Here is a 22,747-nt window from a genome sequence, read left to right as displayed (position 1 = left end):
CTAGTTGACTATAATCTGGACCATCTCAGGGCCACGCTTTGCCAGCTCAATGACACCTTAGGGCAGCCTACTGCTATCTTATTAAGTCACTCCCAGCCTCGTCACCAGCCATAGTGTTACTATGCTTCTTGTTTTCTAAATCCATTATTCCTTTCTGAGGAATAGATGAGAACTCCAACTTCACCTGTCTTCTCCTTGACTGAGTCAAGATAGAGTTCTGTGTAAGTAAGTAAATCTTTAAAGTAAGGTCATTTGATTTATTAATCCCCAAATGTGTTGTCACAACCAAAACACCTGCTTTCTTATTTATTTTGTTTCCCTTTCTTTCTTCATAAAAATTTTATTTTCTGAGAATGTAAATTAGTTAGACCATATCAATAAATTTAATATCCTCAGAGTAATGAGATCAAAAAAGTAATGAGATGGTTATTTTCCTCTCGCATCTTGAGACATTCTCTTGCTTTTTAATCTTTGTAAGTTGTTTTCAAACAGAATTTTCCATGGTCAAGTTTCAATGTTCCTTAAATGTCACTGTAACATTTTTATGCCCAGCTAATTGTAGGTGACTAAGCTGAAGAAAAAAAATAAACAATTCTCAAAAATTTCTGCTGAGAATCCAAAACAACTGTTGAGAAGGGAGCTTGGAGAAACTCACATATGTGTAAAAGATGCAGGTGGGCAAAGTAGTCAATTACTTGATGTTTAAAAAAATGTCCTTTGAAGTCATTCCCACTGCTAGACTGTCTGTTGGGTCTCCGACTGCACCTTTGCCCTAAGGCAGCTCCCAGCGTCACACAGCATCAGCACAATGGGGTTCTCCATGGTGGGGGGGTTGGGGGAGTGTGAGGACAGCTGTCTCAGAGCTGCTTTCATCTGTTTGGTGATGCGTGGATGGAGGGACCCCAGGATGATCTGTCCTTACCTCTCAGAAATGGCATCTGGGCAGTATAGATAATCTCTTACAAGGGGGTATTTCCGTGGGTGATAACATGCTTTTCAATCCGTAATTTCACCATCCAGGCACAGAACTCACAGAAGGGAAGGAAGTGAATAGAAAGGAGATGAGAGACGCCATCTTATAGGTGAATCAGCTGTACCGCTATCAGCCCCAAATGGTACACGCGTCGTACAGATAGTGGTAATAGTAACAGTTGTATTCCGAGTAGTAGATAGTAGTAATGATAGCAGCCAACACTTTTGGTAGCATGTACTATGAGCCAGACACAATTCTGATTGTTGGCTGCGTGTCGACTTGTGGTTATGTGTATTGGCAACAGCTTTGTGAGGGTGGTGTTCTTATGATGGGGAGGAAACGGAGAAATTGCGAAATGAAATCAAATGCCCACAGTCACAGAGCTAGCAAGTACTGGAACTATAATTCACACTCAAGCAACCTGACCCTGGAGTCCAGTGTCCAAATGAGTTCTACTCAAAATGTAGCCCGAGGAGTGTGCTTGTCTGCAAGCTATTTGTTGCCAGTCTGCTGTGAGAGGTACAGAATTTGAGAGAAAGCATTAAATGCCCTCCCTCCTTTTAAAGGAATTTAACATTGCCTGTTGAAACTAACCAAAAAGGCGGGGGATGGGGAATTTGTGTTTTGTATATCTTTGTGGTTTTAAATTTTTTTATTAATCAATTTCTGATGTATTTTGTAAAAGTATCAATGTATGACAGATGGGGTGGGGGGGCCTGGGCTGGGCTCTCACCACAGTTAGGGTCACACTGCCCTAAATTTCTTACTCCCTGATATTGCCTCAGAGAGAAAGGAGTGAAAGCACAGAAGCAATCATCTCACCTTGGTGCCCAAGGCACTTTCCAACAGATGAAGTCGCTTGAATAATTTTGACAGGGGCTTGTGTCCCAAGTTCTCAGCTCCTAGAAGTGTCTGCTGTAGAGGAGGTATTCAATATTTAATACATGGATGAATGGCCGAGTGAATGAAAGTGAATGAATTAGTGAGGGCTTCCTTAGTGCAAGGACATATGTGTGCATGTCGTCCCCCCACGATTCGTGCTTGTGGGTTTCAGATTGTTGGCAACCCTTAAATTAAAATGTTACAGTTCTTATTCCTCTGATGGCATCCACATGAACGCAGAATTGAATACACCTTGTGTTCTTATTATATGATTCTTCTGTTGCCATCCCCCACCACCCTCCCCCCACAACCCCCACCTCCGCTCCCGGCCCTTTTTTTTCAAAATGGCTTCCACCTGTTGCAAGGCGAAGCATCCTGATTCAAATTAAGGCAGTCTCTTAGGAGACAGAAAATGAGCACCCTGGCACTCTGGACATGGAGCTATGGCAGCTGTCTGTTGAAAGGGACATCCTTTCAGTTACTTTATGCATCTATAGGAGTCTCCACAGTTTTCTTTCCTTAGACATGAGGAAACACCCACTCAGTTCTGGGGGAGGTCGTTTAATTCATTTCTTCTTTAGTGTCTTTGTCCAAAAAAGGGGGAGGGGGTTAGAAGGCTAATGCTCAGGGGTTTTGTCTTTTACATCTCAAACTGTTGAATGGGCATCCAACTGGAAAGCTGTCTCCCCCACCCCCAATGGAATAGGCTACACCTATGCTCCATAGAGAGCGGTCTGTCCTCCGAGTCAGGCTCTGCATTTGTACACTATCAGCGTGGGATTTCCAGGCACGTTTAGAGCTTGGGAAGCACTCCTTTGCCCCACTGCAACCCAGGGAGCGGTCTGTGGGCTCTCAGCATCTGCATCCCTTGAACAGGTGAGGAATGCAAGTTCCTGCAGGAATCTTCGTTCTAACCAGCCCGCCCACCCCCGGTAATTTTGATAGAGACCGACGTTTTGGAAGTACTGTGCTCCATCACAACGCCATGCCCAGCTGGAGGTTAGGAAATGGGATCTAAAGCTGTGGGCTCTTAGCATTGCAGTGAACAAAAGAAGTCAGTTTAAAAAAAAAAACAAAAAAAAAACTATCCAGCTTTGTTTCCTACAGGCCCAGAAATTGTAAAAACAATATTTGCAGTGACAGCAGAAGCGGCTTCCTAGTCTAGCACATTGCTGATTTTTACGGAGTTCTTTCCAAACACAGGATGAGCCTACAATTTTCTGGCTTGTGCAGGGATGAGAGGAAGAGGCAGCTTTCCTAATGCCTAGGCTCGAATTCCCACATCATTGGAGGAAAAACACAGAGGCTGGGCAAGTCAGGATGTAGGCGTTCTTGAAACATTTAAAGCCTTTTTTTCATTTTCCTCACTGCCCCAGGATTTGTCAGACTACTTCCAAGACGTGTCATGGCCAGAGTTGCCCACTAACGCCACACCCGTCTCTTCCGAAGCTGTGGGAGTGGGCAGTAGTTCTCAGCCGCGGTGCCCATTTGAGCCGCCCGAGAGCTTTCGGAAAACAGCGTCTGCCCAGATCCCATCCCAAAGATTTGATTCAATTGATCAGGAGTGGGGCCTGGGCATCAGTATCCTGAAAGATACTTAGATGGATAGGGCCACTGGTCTGGATCTTTCTACTTCGTAGGATCAATCATTGCCCTGAGAGGAAGTGTATACAGAATTACAGTTGAGACGTTCTTGAATTCAGTGAGGCCTGTGATAGAGAGTTCTCTTTGGTACTTTGCACCAACTTCGATACATAAGCCTTGGAATCAGATACAAATGATTTTACATCACAGCCATTTCAACTGATAACTTGGTGGCCAGGACCAAATTGTTCATTTCTCTGTACCTACTTTTCCTCCTCCATGAAACGAGAATAATAAAAGAGGTGTCATAGGAACCCAGGAATTATTTCTAGTGATTAGGTGGAGTCCTGTTTGTAAAACGTGGCTCCTTCCCTCCCCATGTCACATATGTGTGGATTGTAGCGTGATGTGCTCTCACCGTTACAGACTTCTGACCTGCTGACTTCTCCACGCCCGCCATCTGTCTCGATTTCAGAAACCCCCGCATCTCCCCTCCTCGCTAATTTGTATTTCCCTGCTCCTGTCCTTTGTACGCCAGCACCCACCCAGGAACCTCTGTTTCCTGCCTCCCCCTACCCTAGCGTGACAGCAAGTGGTGATACTACTTAACTTCCTTCTCTTTTTCCTGGAGGTGGTCCACTGGTTGTTTTTCAGCAGCAGAAGTAGCACATGGTGTTTATTGCCATGAAAGCTAGTGTGTCCGTTTCCTAGACCAACCGTAACAAATGACCACAGTTTGGTGGCTTTAAGCACCAGAAACGTGTCCCGTCACAGTTCTGGAAGCCAGGGGCCACATTCTCTCCTGTGGGCCTAAGGGAGGACCCTCCCTTGCCTATTCCAGCTTCTGATGGGTCTGGCATTTCTTGGCTTCTAACATCATAATTCTGATCGGTGCCTCCATCGCCTTCTTCCCTGTGTTTCCATGTGTCCTTTTCTGGGTCTTAGAAAGACAGCCTCACTGAATTTAGTGCCCACCCTTAATCCAGCCTGATCCCATCTCCATCCTTACTGTGATATCATCTGCAAAGACCCTCTTTTCAAGTAAGATCCCATTCTGAGGTTCTGTGTAGAATTTGGGGGTTCACTGTTCACCCCACTATAGCTGATCATTGGGAGCAAGTTATATGGAATGCAGTGTATTTAATTTGCTATATGTTCCTTGAAAACCTTCTGATGGGAAGCAGTGTACAGGGATTGTTTTTCAGACAACAGGCCGGGGTGCTCTGGATTCTGGTGTCAGCAAGGTTCCCAATGACAGTGTGCAGTAGGCTGCGTGATGGCTGGCGCTCCACAAGTGGGTTTCTCCGAAGGCTGGTAGTCACAGCTGCCTATGGTATAATGACTTGCTAGAGCTAATTACATTGATGCCCAAAGCCAAGATAACCTCTTGCTGGTCTCCCAAGGAAGTGTAGCCAGAAGCAAGAGCATAGCATCTTCATCGTATCAAATTATGTTAATATGAAGAATGCTGCTCTGAGTGGTATTTGCATCACGGCCAGTTGTTACCTCCCACTCTGTGGTATGGAATAGATTCAGCTTTTATTAGCGCAAATAGATTAGTCTCATTTAAGGTCTGCTGGAAGTCGTCACAAACATCATTAAGTTGAAAAGAGAGCTGATCAATTGATCCCCCCCCCCCACCGTGTACGCTCTGAGAGGAGGTGCTGATGGTCTCACTGTGTTAAAATAAGCCTTAGAACCAAAATGCATCAGGATCTAATCTGATTCTTCAGTGTCTGTCTCGACTGGAAAAATACTAATTTACCATAGTTTGTAGTGTTGATTTTCTTGGGATTTTACTCTTGCAATTTTATTCATTCGCAATATTATTTGGTCTCTTTATGACAAGTGGGGACCTCAAATAACCAATCACTAGTAGCTGCATCAGGCTTTAGCCAAGAAGGTGGAGAAGGAGATGGCTTTATTCTTGTCTTTGGCTGTTTATGTTGTCACTGTGGCTTTCAACACTCAACCTGTTCACTTCCGAGACAGCTGAGCAAATGAAATCTTTCATGACTAATGGGGACTTACAGAATCTTAGAACGTTCATTTGTGTCTTCAAATTGTCGTATCTATATTAATTTTGTAGCATTAATTCTGTTACTAGTTTAATACATTCTATTTTTAGAATTTTTGTTGTGATGCTTCATAGCCATCCGGGAACATAACTAATGTAAATTTTATCATGGCATGTGGGAAAAGCATCTAAAATGTGGACCTAGTCTTCTTGTCAGCTCAGTGACCTTAGACGAGCCCAAGCCACTTCTCTTCCCTGGCACCACCTCCCTTCCCTCATCTATAAAGCGCGGAGGATGTTCAAGCTACCCCATAACACCAAGGTGAAAAGTCCGTACGGGTTCATGTATTCAGCGGAGCTCTGGGAACGGCTCTCTGTTTTGACTTGGTGGTTCATAATTTCCTGTTATTGGTCCACACACACACCTGATCACTGCCTTCAGAAAAATCCGTTAGCATTAAAGGGAATGATGTTAAGAAAAAACATACAGGAATGAAATAGGTTTCCTATTAAGTGAAACACGAGTTTTTCCCAACAGTGTGCCTATGCGTGATTAGACAGCCAGTGTAAGAACCTGGCAATATTTTTTCCACAGTGTATCATGAATATTTTAAACTCCTAAAAAGGCTGAAAAAACTTTGTGGTCAACACCCCCACATTCACTGTCCAAATTCTGCATTTAGCACTTTATGCTGTATTTGTTTCATAGCTTAACCAGACCCGGTCATTTTTAATTCTTCAGCCATCTCCGAAGTGAATTCCCAGTCGTTCCCTAAGCACTTTACTGTGGTGTCATTCACAGGTTTTTAATATCTTAGAAAAATCTGACCATAAAGAGAAGTAAATTAAGTGGGAAAGTCATTGCTTTGTTCAATTTCTGAAAGTACTCTGTTTCTAAAGGCTTTCCTTTAAATAGTGTCAGAGAACGGTGAATGGACCGGCTTATGTTTGTGAGTGATCTATAAGTACCGCCTTTGTTGATATGATACTACAGGGGAATTTGTCGTCATAACTATTGATGGAAAAAGACTGAAGTGAGCAAACAGGAGGTGATTTTTATTTGCAGACAACAGACACGGAATGTGGTCGACTTGAGTTTTTACAAATATCTTTATAGTCTTATCTCTGGATCAGATGGTTTTCTTAGAAAGTTCCTCCTTAACTAGACTTCTAAAAATAGCTTCCTGCAAAGCAAGGAGGGGGGGAAATAGAGACGGAGCAAGAATGCACATGTGTGCACCCAGAGCAGCTAAAAATGAAGATTTTTTTTTGTATGTGTGTAGAAAATCTTTGCAACCAGCCCTATGCATGGTGTAAGAATTATTAATGATTTCCAAGTTTGTTTTTACGAGTCAGTTATAATTACAAATGTTTTCTTCAACAATCTATCATCCCTCATAATGTTTTTGGAACAGCTTTTAATTTAGATGCAACTTTTCAAGAATTTATTATATCTGGGTTATGAGGTCAGTTTAAAAAAAGCGAGCTGGAAGGCTTTACCCATGTGGATAGAGAAGTCACGAGGGACTGATGAATGAGAACGTAATTACAGTTGGTGACACTTGTTTACCAGCTTTGCTCGGTACTAAGAAACTTGTATGAGCATAGTTACATCCATCTAGGGATAAGCCCTGGGTCTTAAATGATGATTCTGAATTTATTTTCTAAGTCAAGATAGGCCCACGGCTGGCCGTCTCGGTTGTCACTTTGGCTGTTCTATGAAACAGGGTTCATCTGGGGCGTTGGAGACATTGACTGGCTGCTGTCTGCTTTGATCTTGCCTCTGCGCACTCCTGGTGGATAAGCAGGAGAGAAGGTAATGACTTAGGACAGGTCTGCTGACAGGGACTGACCTACATTAACACTCTGTGGCTCAGATCCTCGGCCTGATGTATATTTCACTTTACTCGCTAACAAAGGCATCTTCTGATGTACGTCTTTTCCTTAAATGCTAGAGAAGAGGAAGAACATCTCATCAAGAGATACCAGGAGAGAAAAGGCTGGCTCAGCAGCCCAAGCAAATGGTAGTTATCATTCTTGGGAGCAGCACAATTGCTGATCTGGCAAGATTACTGGTAGGAGGCAGAGGAGCACAGACAGACAGAACTGCTGCTTCTGGGGACTTGATGTTCTTCTCCAAAGTCGTTTTTGCCCTGTCTGAATGTTGCAGCTCTGGCTCGAAGCTGTTCTAGGGAGAAAATGAGGAGGGAGAAAGCAGAGTATCTGATCTTGAAAGTTCATTGACCTTTCAAGAGTAACTATCCAAGTAAAACCATTGTTCCCGCTCTGGCTTTTCGAGCATCCTGTCATACTCACCAACTTGCGTTCGTTCATGTTCCTTTAGACACTGTAAGGTGGGCTAGTAAAAATCGGATCCCTCAATGGGGACATGCAGTTGAGTAATTTCTACTGTTGAAATTGTAGATAACACTAAAGGATAAATCTTGATTAAACACCTGCTTGATGCCATCACTAGGGGACCCCATTTCACGGGGGACCCCATTTCACGGGGTCTTCTGGTTAGGCAGCGAATCGAAATTCCTCATACCTGCGGACCTGGCAGCCATGGGGGAGAGCTTGTAACTACCACTGAGCGCAGTGTTCCAGAAGGCTGTGGTCTGCGAGTTGAGAGCCCTGAGGGCTAGAGAAATCAAGAGACTTTAGGTGAGCTATGGGTCCTGAACTGGGCATCACAGGCTGTGTAGAAATAGCGACAAGGACGGAGGAGAAAGGAACCCAAACAAGGAATGTAACAGAAATAGAAACACAAAAGGTATGTTCATGAGACAGTGAGGTTAGACCACCTGGGTGAGAGGATGAATGGGGAGTGAGAACGTTGGTCAACCAGGGTCACAAAACTCTTAAGAAAGCCTTAAACTTTGAGTGAACAGGTTACCTTTAAAGTGGGAGGAGGAGCAGTCATGAAAGGCTCTAGTGAAGGGGCTCATTGGCTCCTGTCTGATTTGATCTTGCCTAAGTGGGGGATGAGCTGATAAGTGAGGGTGGGCTCTGGCAGTTCACAGACGGGATTAGAGGGTAGCAAGTCTGGGGTCAGAGAGGCCGTCCAAGGCGGGGATCTAGGAGGCCCCCTCAGAAGGAAAGACAGAGTTTCCTAGGAGTGTTGGTCTCCAGACCGAAGCTTCAGGTGGTGACCTCCTGGCTGCTCCCACATTTTGCTCAGCTCAGCATCTGAAGTCGTGTTTTGATTGCTCGTCACAATTGGTCAGACAGGCTGACCTTCTTGGACAAGCATTGTGTGCTCTATCAGGCTTTTCTTCGAACCCGCACAGTGGCTGGGGTTCTTCACCGCCCCTGTCCACGGGAGCAGTCATTGGTTGCCTCATGTTCATGTGTGTTCAAAGATTAAGCTGTATATTTCTCCTTTATTACCTTTTCAGACACCCAGGAGCTCTGTCAGTAAAGTTCTGCTTTGGGGAAAAGGCAACACACAGCTAGCTCATTAACAGGTTATCTGTGTGTCATTCTGTCCTTTTTGGATTGTGCATACTGCAAATAGAGTCTTTTGAGAAGGGAAAAAAAAATCCATCTAGGCCTCTAGTTTCCCTTTCTTTTTCTTCTTCATTTTTATCTGCTTCTCTTCCCTCCATAGTTACAGCTGTTCCCATGATGGATGGTCATATCTTTGGAGCCCAGAATACCCTGAGTATATTCACTTGCAAATAGCTAAGTCAAATTCAGATGACAGCACTTAAATGAAAGGCTTTCTGTACCTCTCTTCACTGGACACATACGACTTCTCCTTGCCCCTGTTTCAGCCTCAGGAGCTTAATTGCTTCTTCCTTTTGATTCCACAAAGCATGTTTTCATTTGTTCTCCCCTTGGTCATTCCAAGGTGAAGGCTGCATATCAGGTGCTCGCAGACTTTCTCTGGTGACCTTGGACGCTATGTTTGCCCCTGGCTTCCAAGACTTTACCAAATGCACAGCCTGCCTGTGTAGAGAGGGCTGAGCTATCCATTCATTTCTTGCCTCTTGAAACAAGCAGTATCCCCTTTTCTTCCATCCTCTAGAATTTTGCCTGAGAGCCAAAAGGAATCCCTGATACATAGTAGGTGTTCATTTGGTGAATGAATAAAAACGGAAGTTTCCAACAGTTATCTTAGAGGGTGGTCTCTGGCTTACACAGTTAGGGTTATACTTTGCAGAAGCAAACCTGTCTTGTTTGCAAGGAAGGTAGCATTAAGTATTTGGGTTTTTTATTAAGCTTTTTTATTTCAAGAAGTTTGAGGTTTACAGAAAAGTTGCCAAGATATTACAGAGACTTCTCTGGTAGTCCACACCTTGTTTCCCCTTACGAGCATCTTCTATTATTTGGTGCATTTGTTACATTTAACAAACCAATATTGATACATTCTTACTAACGTCGATAGTTATTCCAATTGCCTTGGTTTTTACCTCATGTCTCTCTTCCAGCATCCCATCCAGGACAACACCTTATATTTAGTTGTCTTAACTTCTTGGGTTCCCCTTAGATGTAGCAGTTTCTTAGACTTTCCCTTTTTTTAATGGTCTTGACAGTGGGTGGTATGGTGTAGAAAGTCCAGCAATATGGGTTTGATTTGATGTTTTTCTTGTGATTTGACAAGAGGGTCTGTGTTTCCAGGCGGAAGACCCCAGAGGTAAAGTGCCACTCTTACCACGTCATATCAGATAGACATGCTATCAACAAGACTTATCACTGTCAAAGTTGGGGGCGGGAAGGGGGCTCAGTCGTTAAGTGGCTGCCTCTGGCTGGGTCATGATCCCAGAGTCCTGGGATGGAGTCCCACCTTAGATTTCCCGCTGTGTGGGAAGCCTGCTTCTCCCTCTCCCACTCCCCCTGCTTGTGTTCCCTCTCTCGCTGTGTCTCTCTGTCAAATAAATAAATAAAATCTTAAAAAAAAAAAAGTTAACCTTGAGCACCTGGCTAAGGCAGTGTTCATCAGGGTTCTCCACTAGAAAGTTACTCTTCCTCCCTCCTTCTAATCTATGTCAATATGGATTCATGGGTTTTCATTGGAGACAGCAGGCTTACAATGCAAGATTGCCTTGTTCTTATTGCTCATATTGTTCCAGCGTTGACCTTTGGGAGCTCTTGCAGGTATTTGTTTCTCCTGCGTCCCCATCTTTGTGATTTTTTTTTCTTTTTCTTTTTTTTTTTTTTTTTTTTTTTTAGCATTCCTTGTTTTCTGACATTACAAAATGCTCCAAGCCCCATCTATATGTTTTCTGCCCCAGTCCTAGAATCAGCCATTTTCCCAAGGAGCTCCAGCTGGCTATTACTGGAGAACAGTATTGGCAACCAAGATCTGGGGACTCGGTGTGATGGCTGCTACTTGGTGTATCCTTAGTTCTCGGTCTTCTCAACTGATCGAGGAAAGAAATATATGCATTTATACTAACCTTCATATGTATTCTTATCCATACATATTTCTACATGTGGCTACTTGGATTTACATATTTTTAAAAAGATTTATTTATTTTAGAGGCAGGGAGGGGCTGAGGAAGAGGAAGGAAGAATCTCAAGCTGACTCCCCACTCGGCGTGGAGCCCAGTGCAGGGCTCGATCCCACAACCCCAAGATCACAACCTGAGCTGAACCAGACACTTAACAGACTGAGCCACTCAGGCGCTCCTTGTGCATTTACATCCTAAGCTAAAAATGAGTTCATACCGATGTCTCCAACTGTAATGCATTAGTGTGTGGGTCACTCTAGCCTGCTCCTCTTATCTTATTTATCTGAAACCTCCTTCTCCAACAGTAAACCACCTGCCCCCCTCCCATGCACCACCCATTGGCTTGACTGTTCTAGCCCAGCAAACTTGTAGCAGTGTCAGAATTGTTAGCCCATGCCCTTATGGGAAGCAGCTTTATCAACCCGTGTGTAGTTCTTATATACAGTTCTTTTCCTTTAGTTTTACATCCTGATTTCTGAAATTGGTTGGTTCAGCACCTTTTTCTCCTACTCCTTTCGAGAAGATTGTTTTGTGCATTTTGTAATGCAGTTAGGTGGTTTTGTCACATTCTGCACTACATCCTGGGATCCCCTAACCTCCTTAAATTATTTTATTTAATTTGCATATATTAGAGTTCATTCTCCATGCTTAAAAGTTCTGTGGGTTTTGACAAATACATAACGTCATAGGGGTGCCTGGTGGCTCATTTGGTTAAGCGTCTGTCTTCAGCTCAGGTCAGGATCCTGGGATCAAATCCCGCATCGGGCTCTCTGCTCAGCCGTGAGTCTGTTTCTTTCTCTCCCTCTGCCCTTCTGCCCACTTGTGCTCTCTCTCTCTCTTTCTCTCTCTCTGTAGTAAATAAACAAAATCTTTAGAAAAATAAGTAACGTCATATACTTGCCTTTATAGCATCACACAAAATGGCTTTTACCACTCCTCTCCCTCGTCCCTCGTCCCCCAAATCTCTGTACTTGGTCTTTTCAACCCATCTCCCCTTTGCCCACCTCTCTGGCCATCACTAATCTTTTTACAATAACTACAGGTTTGCCTTCTCCAGGATTCATGTAACCAGAACCATATAGTATTTAGCTTTTTCCAGGCTGGATTCTGTAGTTAGCGGTATGCATAGGATCCATTCATGGATTCTCATGGCTTGATAGCTCATTGCTTTTCATCACGGAGTGGTATTCCATGTGGCATGTGGTGGGGATATACCAATGTGTCTGTCCATTACACCTACTAAAGGACATCTTGGTCTCTTCCATTGATGATGGTTATTAATCAAGCTGCTATGGACATCCACCCGTAGGTTTTTGTGTGATCATAAGTTTTCAGATCTGTTGGATATTGTTTTTAGCTGTTTCTGGAAGTTGTGAGGATGAGTGGGGTTGTGAAAGTGGTGAGGACAGACATATAAATAAACAAACATATCACAGTGGTAAGTGCTTTAATAAAAGTATGAGCATGGTGAGTAAACTGGCATATAAGAACAAGGCAAAGGTAAAAGAATATTCAAATTTACCCCTAAGTACTATTTTATTTTATTTATTTATTTATTTATTTAAAGTCAACTTCTTATTCATTTTTTATTCAAGACAACATTTTAAAACTTACTCTTAGGGATGCCCGGGTGGCTCAATCAGTTAAGCTTTTGCCTTTGGCTCAGGTCATGATCCCAGGGTCCTGGGATGAGTCCCCTGTTGGGCTCCATGCTCAGCCGGGAGGCTGCTTCTCCCTCTCCCTCTGCTTGCCACTCCCCCTGCCTATGTGAGTGTTCTCTGTCACTTGATCTCTCTCTCTCTGACAAATAAATAAAAATCTTAAAAAAAAAAAAAAAAAAAACACTTCGGTTCTATTTTGAAAAAAAAACTTAGCATTCCTTTCCAGGAAAAACACTCTCCCTCCAACCCCTCCACCCAGTAAAACCAACTTGCTGAAGACCTGCTGCTACAGCCGAAGTAAAGACAGTGAGTCAGGTGGGACAAAAATTTTCTGTCTGCAGAGATCATCCTAGGAATTCACTGGTGATGGACACCTTCAGAACTTAACCCTTTGTCTTCCTCCAACTCAAATAGTAGGAGAGAATCCACGTAAGGCTGAATAAACAGCTGCTGCCCATTAGAAGGGGGAAAAAAATGACTAGGGGTTTTTTGCTCTCTGGAAACATGGATTTCAGAGGCCAAAAGAACAAATAAAATTATTTGCCCAGGTCGCTCAGTGCCAACAATAAATATGTTTATTCTGGGATTTGGGGTTCCTGCTCCGGGAATTTCTTATAGAATGAGCTAAACCCAAAGGAACTAGCCCCATGGGAATGAAGCCTTGCTTTGTCAAGAGCGGAGCTTGTGTCTTTCAAGAAGAGCCTTCATGTTTAACATTCAGAAAGCGATGCCAGGGGTCTGTTAAGGGGCCTCTGGTTTTCTGTCTACACACCTTTAAATGTTGGACGGCAGGGTTAGCTGGGCCAGTTGGAGCCTGATTTGTGTACCAGTCAGTGTGGAAGTAGATGGATCCAGAAGAAAAATGTGTTTACAGCCTGGGAGGTGGAATGGACAAGAGGTGGTATGAGTACATCCCTCTTGAATGTCCAGTGATCTGATAAATAGTAAAAATAAATAGCACGAACTCAGGAGCTTGATTCAGTTAGCAAATCCCCTTTGTCTGTAGAGGAATTAAAAGGGTGGAAAGAGTATAGACAGAGGGACTGAACTTTAAGTGAAGAGAGAACTTTCTGCAACACCCAGCATGACAAGAAATTTGTAAGCTGCCAGTGATCAGAAACTTTTTGATGTACAGAACAGAAATAAGAGAAAATTAAAGATTTCTCTTTCAGTGAAAGACAAAAGAATTCAGAGCTAAGTTGTAATTTATAATGTTACAATTTAGTTGGTGAGTGGTTTTAATTAGTCCCTGGGTAACTGTATCTTTTAAAGTATTGCTGTAGTTCATATATTTGTCTAAAATGCATCAGTTAAATATTTATGTGACTAGTTATATATTTATAATGTCTGCTTTTTTATGGAGTGGTTTTACAGAGAAAAATCACAAGTGACTCGATCGAAAACTGTTTTAACTCTTTCCCAACTAACTATATCTAGGGCAAACCAAGCTAATTGGCTCATGAAGCTATGGACCAGATTGACCTCTTGAATTCTTTTTTTTTTTTTTTTTAAGATTTTATTTATTTATTTATTTGACAGACAGAGATCACAAGCAGGCAGAGAGAGAGAGAGAGAGGGGAAGCAGGCTCAGGGCCAAGCAGAGAGCCCGATGCGGGGCTCGATCCCAGGACCCTGGGATCATGACCTGAACTGAAGGCAGAGGCTTTAACCCACTGAGCCACTCAGGCGCCCCGATCTCTTGAGTTCTAACCCAGCTGCAGACCTTGTACCTGGATAGAGATAACCCGTCGCTATGGAGCTAGCTTAGCAAATACAAATACTTCAGGTATTGGCACAGATTTTAGGTTTATTTTAATTCTACTTCCTTAGTCCTTTCAGCTCCTGAATGTAGAGGCACATGCTGGTTTACTTAGATAACAGACATACGACTTTGTAGACGAGGAATGTCGTAACCGAACTTATATACGCGAGACAAATACTGTGTGTGTCCTCACGCTGTTTAGAAAAAGATCGTGTGTGGTACGGTATACATTTTCCCTAGTGAATGTTGGTATTTTCTATCCTAGAAAGACTAGACTCCCAAAGAACTGTAGAGCTCTGTGACTGGAATCAAGTTTAGCTAGTTCAGAGTCTGGTTTAACATGACGTATCTGATAAGTGGCATCTCCAGTCGTAGAAATCTAGGTCCCTCTTCTGCTGACCCGGTCCACTTTCTGATCTACCTGTGGTATTGTGGAAAGCCCGCTACCCTTTCACGTACTGAGTAATGTACTTACACTGGGTTTTTAGCAGCCCTGACACTTGTATCATAAGGAAACTATTTTGTTCTGCTGAACTTCCAACAACTTCCAACTTCCAACAACATCTTGCAGCCCCTGCTGTTCCGGGTGACTTTGCTTTCCATTTTGCTCCTTCCTCTAAAGGCAGAGCACGTTCCACTCCAAAACCAAATAACAAGCATCTCTCTCCTAATTTATGGTTTTCAACATTTTAGACTGTTTTTTCCCTTGCTGTCCAGAATGCTGTCTGAAAAGTCACAGTGATTTAAATAATTGATGGCTACTTTATGAAATTGTCAGCCTAGATCCATCCTCCTCCCTCCCCCAACCACAAGTCCTTGAGCAGCTAATCCTTTTATGTTGTATCTTTTTTTTCCCCCTTCCTGGTTTCATTTAGATAATTATATTATTCACCCTGGAATATAATTGCCGCTATACTGTGGGGGAAGGGGGGCGGAGTAGGGTGGGCTGCCTGCTGTTGGCATTTGCAGGTTATAAAATGTCTGTTATGCTCCAGCCTCTAATTTCTTTGCCATCCCACCTTTTAAAGATTTAATTATACCTGTGTAAAAGCATAATTTGAAATATGACTTCTGATTCTTTTGGAAGGTAAAAGAGGATTAATCCATTGTTAAACACGAACAAGCATGGTACAGTGGAAAAAACTTTGGACTGGAATTCAGGGCTCTCTGCGCAGCTGGACAAACAAGGTCTGAATGCCTGATGTGTACCAGGCACCAGACTGAGAGTTAAGAAGTGCAAAATTGAGGGGCACCTGGGTGGCTCAGTTGTTTAAGCGTCTGCCTTCAGCTCAGGTCATGATCCCTGTGTCCTGGGATCGAGCCCCACATCAGGCTCCCTGCTCAGGGGCGAGCCTGCTTCTCTCTCTTCCCTCTGCCTGCCGTTCCCCCTACTTGTGCATGCTTGCTCTCTCTCTGTCTCAAATAAATAAATAAATCTTAAAAAAAAAAAAAAAGCTGCAAAATTTAAAAGTGGAAACTGTCCTCCAGGATTGCATATCTTGATGATCTGCTACCCACTCATGACATGACTTTGGGCAGTGCCCTTAACCTCTCTGTGCCTTTACATCTCATCTCTAAACAAAGGATACTGGTCCTCTTCAGAATGTCCTTCCAGCTGTTACATTCCCTGATGTTCTGAAGAAAGACTATCGAGTGTCAGCCACATTCCTTCTTCGTCAGATCTAATTCAAAGAGGGGGAGTGGTAAAAAAAAAAAAAAAAAAAAAAGTATCAATTTTCTGTAACAGAAGTCAGTGTGCCACCTCTAAATCAAAGACGGTCCCGTCTGAAAGTTCTTAAACAAAGGATTGCCTTTGCCTGAATATATTTTCTACCTGGTGAGTCCAACATGCCCAACGCAGGACATATTTGGGAGCAGAAGGTGACTGTCTCTGAGCAACTCCCAGTTGTTATCACAGGAGCAATAATTTTTCCTCTCAAATTACTGCCTGACATCCTTTTTCCAACTCATGAAGCCATTTTCCATTGAGGATTTGGATTCTAACGTGTGTTTTCCACCAGGCCGAATCGCGCAGTCCGTTGGGTGGAAGGAAGGTCACAAAACGGTTCTTGTGCGTCTTCAGATATTGTTGTTTTTCTCTTTGGAGGTATGTAGTTTGGATATGTGAAACTTGCCAACTCGAGAACTTAGAAAATATGAGGATATGAAATATAAACCTAATGATAGATCAGGCATCCGTAGCCTTGAGAGGAAATGGTATTTATCTCTGTCCAGGCCTTCCAATGTTGGATAAAGCAAACCCAGAATGACAGACAGCATATAGCCTGTTACAAATGGAACACAAATAACACATAATAAAATAGAGATTTAAAGTGGGCTTTATAACATGTTTATTTCAGGGAGCAAATCATAACCCATTTGCCTTATTGGAAAAACAATTTTCCTGTTACCCAGGGAAAATGGAGTATTTAAAAAGGAAATGAATATGACAACCAAATGGACTTGGTTGAAATGGGCAAATTTGTTTCTTACTTACCTGTTGTTTTTGCACTGGGAGACGAGAGAGGACCTAAACCTGCTTTCAGTAGTAATGGTTCTTTTACCAAAATAACCTGTTGCCATCTCCAGTAAAGTAGCTTCTGTGTGTCCCATCCTCTGTAGAGGTATAAATGGATTCTAGAAATCTCTCCCTTTCATATACAATCTTTAATGCTCTCCATAATTTTCTATCTACCTCTTTCTTCCTCTTTGTCTTTATGCAGATCTTTGCCAATAGCCCTCTCCTCCATTGTCCAGTAATAAAATATTATCAGTCTAGTAGTAGGCCCTCCTCTTTTGTGTCACTTTATTTATCTCCAGTACTGTGTCCCTCAGAACCGTGCTTCTAAAATTTTAATCCCCGTGTTCATCGCTGGGGGGTTCTTTCCCGAGTTTCTACATTTTGAACCAGCACGCCAGCCATGCTGAAGCTGCCGGTCTGTGAGCCCTCCTTTGACTAGAAGGCTGTATACCACGGGCCAACAAGCTTTTTCTGTAAAGGGCCAGAGAGCAAATATTTCCATGCAGCTATGCGAGCCATATGGCCTGTGTTTGAACAGTTGGGCCATCATGGTACAAAAGCAGCCATGGATAGTGTGTCAACGGATGAGTGTGGCTGTGTTCCCATAAAACTTGCCTTAACAAAAAAACAATGCAGCAGCCGGATGTGGCTGGCAGGCCAGAGTGTGCCAACCCCTGCTTTGGACAGTGTCTTTGAGATGATGTGTGTATTTCATTTTTTTTTTTAAGATTTTATTTATTTATTTGACAGAGCGAGATCACAAGCAGACAGAGAGGCAGGCAGAGAGAGAGAGAGAAGCAGGCTCCCTGCTGAGCGGAGAGCCCAATGCGGGACTCGATCCCAGGACCCCAAGATCATGACCTGAGCCAAAGGCAGCAGCTTAACCCACTGAGCCATCCAGGTGCCCTGCTGTGTGTATTTCTAAAACTTGAAGGTTTTCGTCCCAATGTTTACGTGACGTTGTTGTGCAGTGACAATGACTTGAAAACCCACTTCCCGTTTGGCAAGCAGTGGTTTACAGTTCTATCTTGTTCTAGGCATGTCTCTCTCCGAACCCTGACTCTTGCCTGCCTGTGTGCATTTCTTTGATCACATCCCTTGCCATATCATTTGGCACCAATCCATATTTGGGTAATGAGATAGTTTGTTGTGCCTGCAATGAAGAAAATGATTTAAAATGTTTTTTAATAAGTTAACAGGAGCAAGTGTTGAAATTACTGTAATGAGATAATGACAGTGCGGCATATTGCTTTGAAGATTGTGCTCCGGTGAAGAATGTACACTCTTAATAAATTCATTTTCACTGTATTTTCCTTGGCGAGATCGTTTAGCATTTGCCCGTCTCCCGGCAGCCGAGAAATAAGCGTATGAGTTGGTAATCAACAAAGAATGACAACCAAAGATGGTAGTGATTTAAGAGTGTTGAGCTTTAGGATATCAGCCGTGGAGGGCTCATGCCAGTCCCCAAATCTTACAGTCCCCAAATCTTGCTGTATGTGAAGATTGAAACCCAAACTCCTGAATGTCAGGCCAGTGTAGCAGTTCAGCTTTTAAGTCTGTCTGTTGATCTAGGTCACGTGTACTTTATTTCTTTGAGGTTTCAAGTGTGAAACTTGAAAGTTGTCTATGTCTCCTTGCATGTGTTGAGCCAACATGTATCCCGTAGGTACTCAAAACAGAGCATGGTGTAAGATAGGGAGCCACAGAAATGAAAAGGACCTGAGTCCTGCTGTCAAGTTTATTGTTGAGAAAAGAATGACAGACATATCCACAAATCGGTTAGGCCTACCGTGTTCTGTCTACCTGTGCACTTGGCCCATTGGGAGTTCAGGAGGGGGACTGGTCATTCAAGAAAGGTTTCATAAAGGAGACGATACTTCAGCTGAGTCCAGAAAGATGAGACATATTCAAAGGAGAGGAGGAGACCTGAACAAAATACAGAGGCATGAAATAGGATAGGGCATTCAGGAACATAGATACATTGTATATACCTGTGATGGAATTCCTTACAGCAATAGAAATGAACGAACTGCATGTTACACACCCTCTGAATGAATCTAACAAAAGAACACTCAGAAGAAGAAGCAAGACACAAAAGAATATGTAAATATCATTCCATCCGTAAGAAGCAAAGTTATACTTTATAGTTGAGGGAAGTGGTAAAACTCAAGTGGTACAATCATACAGAATAGCAGGAAAAAGATGATTACAAAGATTGCCACAGGTGGGAAGAGAGACGGTTTTGTCAGGGGAGTGCTTGGGATGCCGGAAGGTTGTTTCTTTACAGTGTTGGTGGTTCCATTAGGGGTTTGCCTCATGGTTAACATGAACATGTTATCATAAGCCTTTCCATATAAATGTTACTGTGAAATATATGGGTTGTATTTAACAATAAGAGGTTTTTTTGTTTTTTGTTTTTAAGATGAAAACCTGAAATAGGCAGTAGGAAATGGAAGAGTGTTCATGAAAGGGATCGAGTGGTAGAATCGCATGGCCACTGCTTCTGTTGGGCGTGGAGAGCCAGGGTCTACGATGCACCCAAGTTTTTAATTTAGAGACTGGAAAGATGGCATTTGTTGAGACCAGGAATGTTGTCCCCATACTGGGCGAGGCCTTTTCTGCTGTAGCTCTTGCTCCTGTCAGGCCCATTCTTTTTCTACCCAAAGGTCATTATTCATACCTACTTATCCAGGTGAGTATAAATCACCACCACTTCCCCCACAATCCTGTCAAGAAAATCGCTGTTGCCCATCTTCCCACTCATTAATTCCAGCAGTCACCTCGAACAATACATACTCTATTTTACTTTCTTATCCAGTGTAACTTCACTGAGCATTTCCTCCACCACACATTGTGTTCTTACCAGTCTGACGTAGGCAGTCCTTGCTCGGTCTCCTTTCCCTGTCCTTGGCCATCCCTCTCTCTCATGCTTCCTGAAGAGGAACAGCTTTGCTTCATCCTTTTCCTCAGATCCCACCCCATGTTTATAACCAGACCTAAAATCTGCTTCAGAAGGCCATTCCTGACTAAAAAGATCTACACTACCTCCTGAAAATGTCTGTGTTTTACCTGAAAACCACACAAAATTTTCTACTTTGATTATGATAGATTCTGATCATTCTCATATGGATTTTGTTTTATTTTATTTTTTTTTTTAAGATTTTATTTATTTGTCAGAGAGAGAGAGAGAGAGAGAGAGCAAGCACAGGCAGACAGAATGGCAGGCAGAGGCAGAGGGAGAAGCAGGCTCCCTGCCGAGCAAGGAGCCCGATGCGGGACTCGATCCCAGGACGCTGGGATCATGACCTGAGCCGAAGGCAGCTGCTTAACCAACTGAGCCACCCAGGCGTCCCAGGATTTTGTTTTATTTTAAAAGGGCCTTTCCTTAACTCAAACCTGAAAGTCCAAACTTAAAACGTCTTGAAATTAAGATTGGTGTGGTAGGTAGCCTCAACGTCATGGGAACCTCGGTTTGCAATGCTGCGTGTTTTCTCTTTATATGGAATGGAGTGGCTGAACTGTCATCTCTTTAAAAGGATGCTGTGGAGGCCGACTCTGACTAGGAAGGCACATGCTTTATGCTGTTTTCCTAGTGCGGGAGCGCTGCCACAGCATCCACACACATCTTGTGTCCTGGGCTGTCTTACGAGAGGGGACAGAACATTCCATTCAGTTGAAATGTACTTGAGCGTGGCCAACCAGCAGAGACAGCGGGGTGGGTAACAGAGCCTCTGCCCGTGGTACTCACTGGGACATCTGTGGGTTAGACTGCTCCAGGACCATCCGAAATCTGGTTCTCTCAGAAAGGTCCGAAAACCCTTTCGTGGGGCTTGGTGGGCTCTCGCCCTAACAGAAACACTTCACGAGCGGCAGCCCTCTGGTGCACATCTCCTGGCACATGTTCCAGCCACGCCATTCCCCTGTCCCCCAGCAAATCACATCTGCCTGGATACCACTTGGGAGCTTGGTTGAAACAAAACGCTACACTCCTTGTTGCCATGCACTGAGTTAAAGGAGGCTCTGTATACTGTAACAGATTAAAGGTTCATTCTCGAATCATGTCAGGAACACAAGTCACAGGAATCTGGTTTCGCCCCAGTGGTGTCAGAGTGCTGACGGGGCATTCTTGTTTTTTGGCTGTGAGGGGGGAAATGAAGTGTCTCTGGTTGACTGGCTGGACTTGTCAGTCTTAGAGAATTTAAAAGAACATAAAAGGCAGGCGTCTGTTCACCATCATAAACCAAGAGGGGGCGCCTGGGTGGCTCCATTGGTAAGCAGCTGCCTTCAGCTCGGGTCTTGATCCCAGGGTCCTGGGATCGAGCCTCGCATCCAGCTCCCTGCTCAGTGGGAAGCCTGCTTCTCCCTCTCCCACTCCCTCTGCTTGTGTTCCCTCTCTCACTACTTCTCTCTCTCTCAAATAAATAAAATCTTAAGAAAGAAAGAAAGAAAGAAAGAAAGAAAGAAAGAAAGAAAGAAAGAAAGAAACCAAGAGAACCTTGCAATGAATTCTATGATGACTGCTCTCAACTCGTCACTCCCCCCACATACATGCATGCACATTCACACGTGCACATACGTGTACATGCACACACTTGTGTGTACACACTGGGGAACATTTTAATTTATAGCAAAAAAAATGATGCTTATTTTATATCTCCATAGTTGGGCTTCAGTCAAGCAAAGAAACAGAGGCTAGAGTGAAAGGAAATTAGAGGAAAGAAGAAGCAAGAAGCAAGCTGAGCCTGGAATTTGGTAAAATCCATTTCCAGCCCCGTCAGCTGCTTGCTTCATTACGTTAGGCTTTCACTTCATCTTTAAAGACTTCAGTTCTGTCTTTCTACTCCGTTTGTTTTCTGCAGTTTCCTGTAAACCTCAAAATGGCAATAATGGAAATCATAGGCCATCAACGCCACGTTAGTTGAACACCTTGGAAGCACAGCCTCTTGCCCACCCTTAGCTGAGGTGTGGTTTTGTGTGGGTGACGTGCATCCCCCTGGTGGGGGTTGGGGCCTAGCGAGCCCCTTCGCAGGACCCGGTGTCTGTAGATTGCCCCACTACAGATTAGACTGAAAGGGCTGCTGCTTTTGCTGATGGAAATTTAGGATCCCTCAACCACCACGTGGAAGTCAGCAAACTTTTTCTATAAAGGGCCAGATGGTAAATATTTTAGCCTTTGCAGATCACATGGTCTCTTTTGCAGCTGTTCAGCTCTGCCTTTGTAACGGGAAGGTTTGTAATGAAAGCACATGGCTGTTCCAAGTAAACTTCATTGACGAAAATAGGTGGCAGGCAGATTTGGCCCACAGAGCATAGTCAAGACCACTGACCCCTGGTATAGTGGTGAGATTGCTGGATTTTGAGCTGGATTTTCACATGGACTGTAAACCCATATCATCACAATGTAGTCTTTAGTGGGTCTCATCACTTGTGTATTTATTCATAAAATTTATCGTAATAGCACTTGTCATGCCTCCCGTAGAAAGTTAAATGGGAGAATATAGGTGAATAAGACTTACTTACTAGGAGGTACTCCGTAAACAGTATTTGCTTCTACTTTCTGGAAACTGTATCTTGAAACTCAGGAGCCCCACACTGAGAGAGATAGGCTGTTCCTGGAAAGTACATATGCATATGATTCTAATTTGAAATCCTAACAACATATCACATAGCAAAGGGAAGAAATCAGAAATGGCCCCTTTTGTCCAAGTACACAGCTTCAGGAAGATCAGGCAGGAGAAGGAAGATGATGTCCACGTGGTCTGTGATACCTTTTCCATCAACCCTGACAGTCAGCGGCGAGATCAGCATTGTGGATGGTGTCCTTACCATCTAAATGTTCTCAATTTGAAACTTCTAAAATTTCAAGGAAGGATTTGGTATTCTCAAGGGAC

General features: G+C 43.4%; 1 protein-coding gene across 4 annotated transcripts in view; it reads left to right on the top strand.

The window, feature by feature from the left end:
• Positions 1-22,747, top strand: part of EXOC4 (exocyst complex component 4) — a 726,477-nt gene that overhangs the window by 515,490 nt on the left and 188,240 nt on the right. The window lies entirely within an intron of this gene.

Source organism: Lontra canadensis, unplaced genomic scaffold, assembly GCF_010015895.1.
Source record: "Lontra canadensis isolate GAN:19392208 unplaced genomic scaffold, GSC_riverotter_1.0 scaffold2, whole genome shotgun sequence".
Classification (NCBI taxonomy): domain Eukaryota; kingdom Metazoa; phylum Chordata; class Mammalia; order Carnivora; family Mustelidae; genus Lontra; species Lontra canadensis.
Note: the sequence above shows the minus strand (reverse complement) of the source record. Positions and strands in the feature narration are given on the sequence as shown.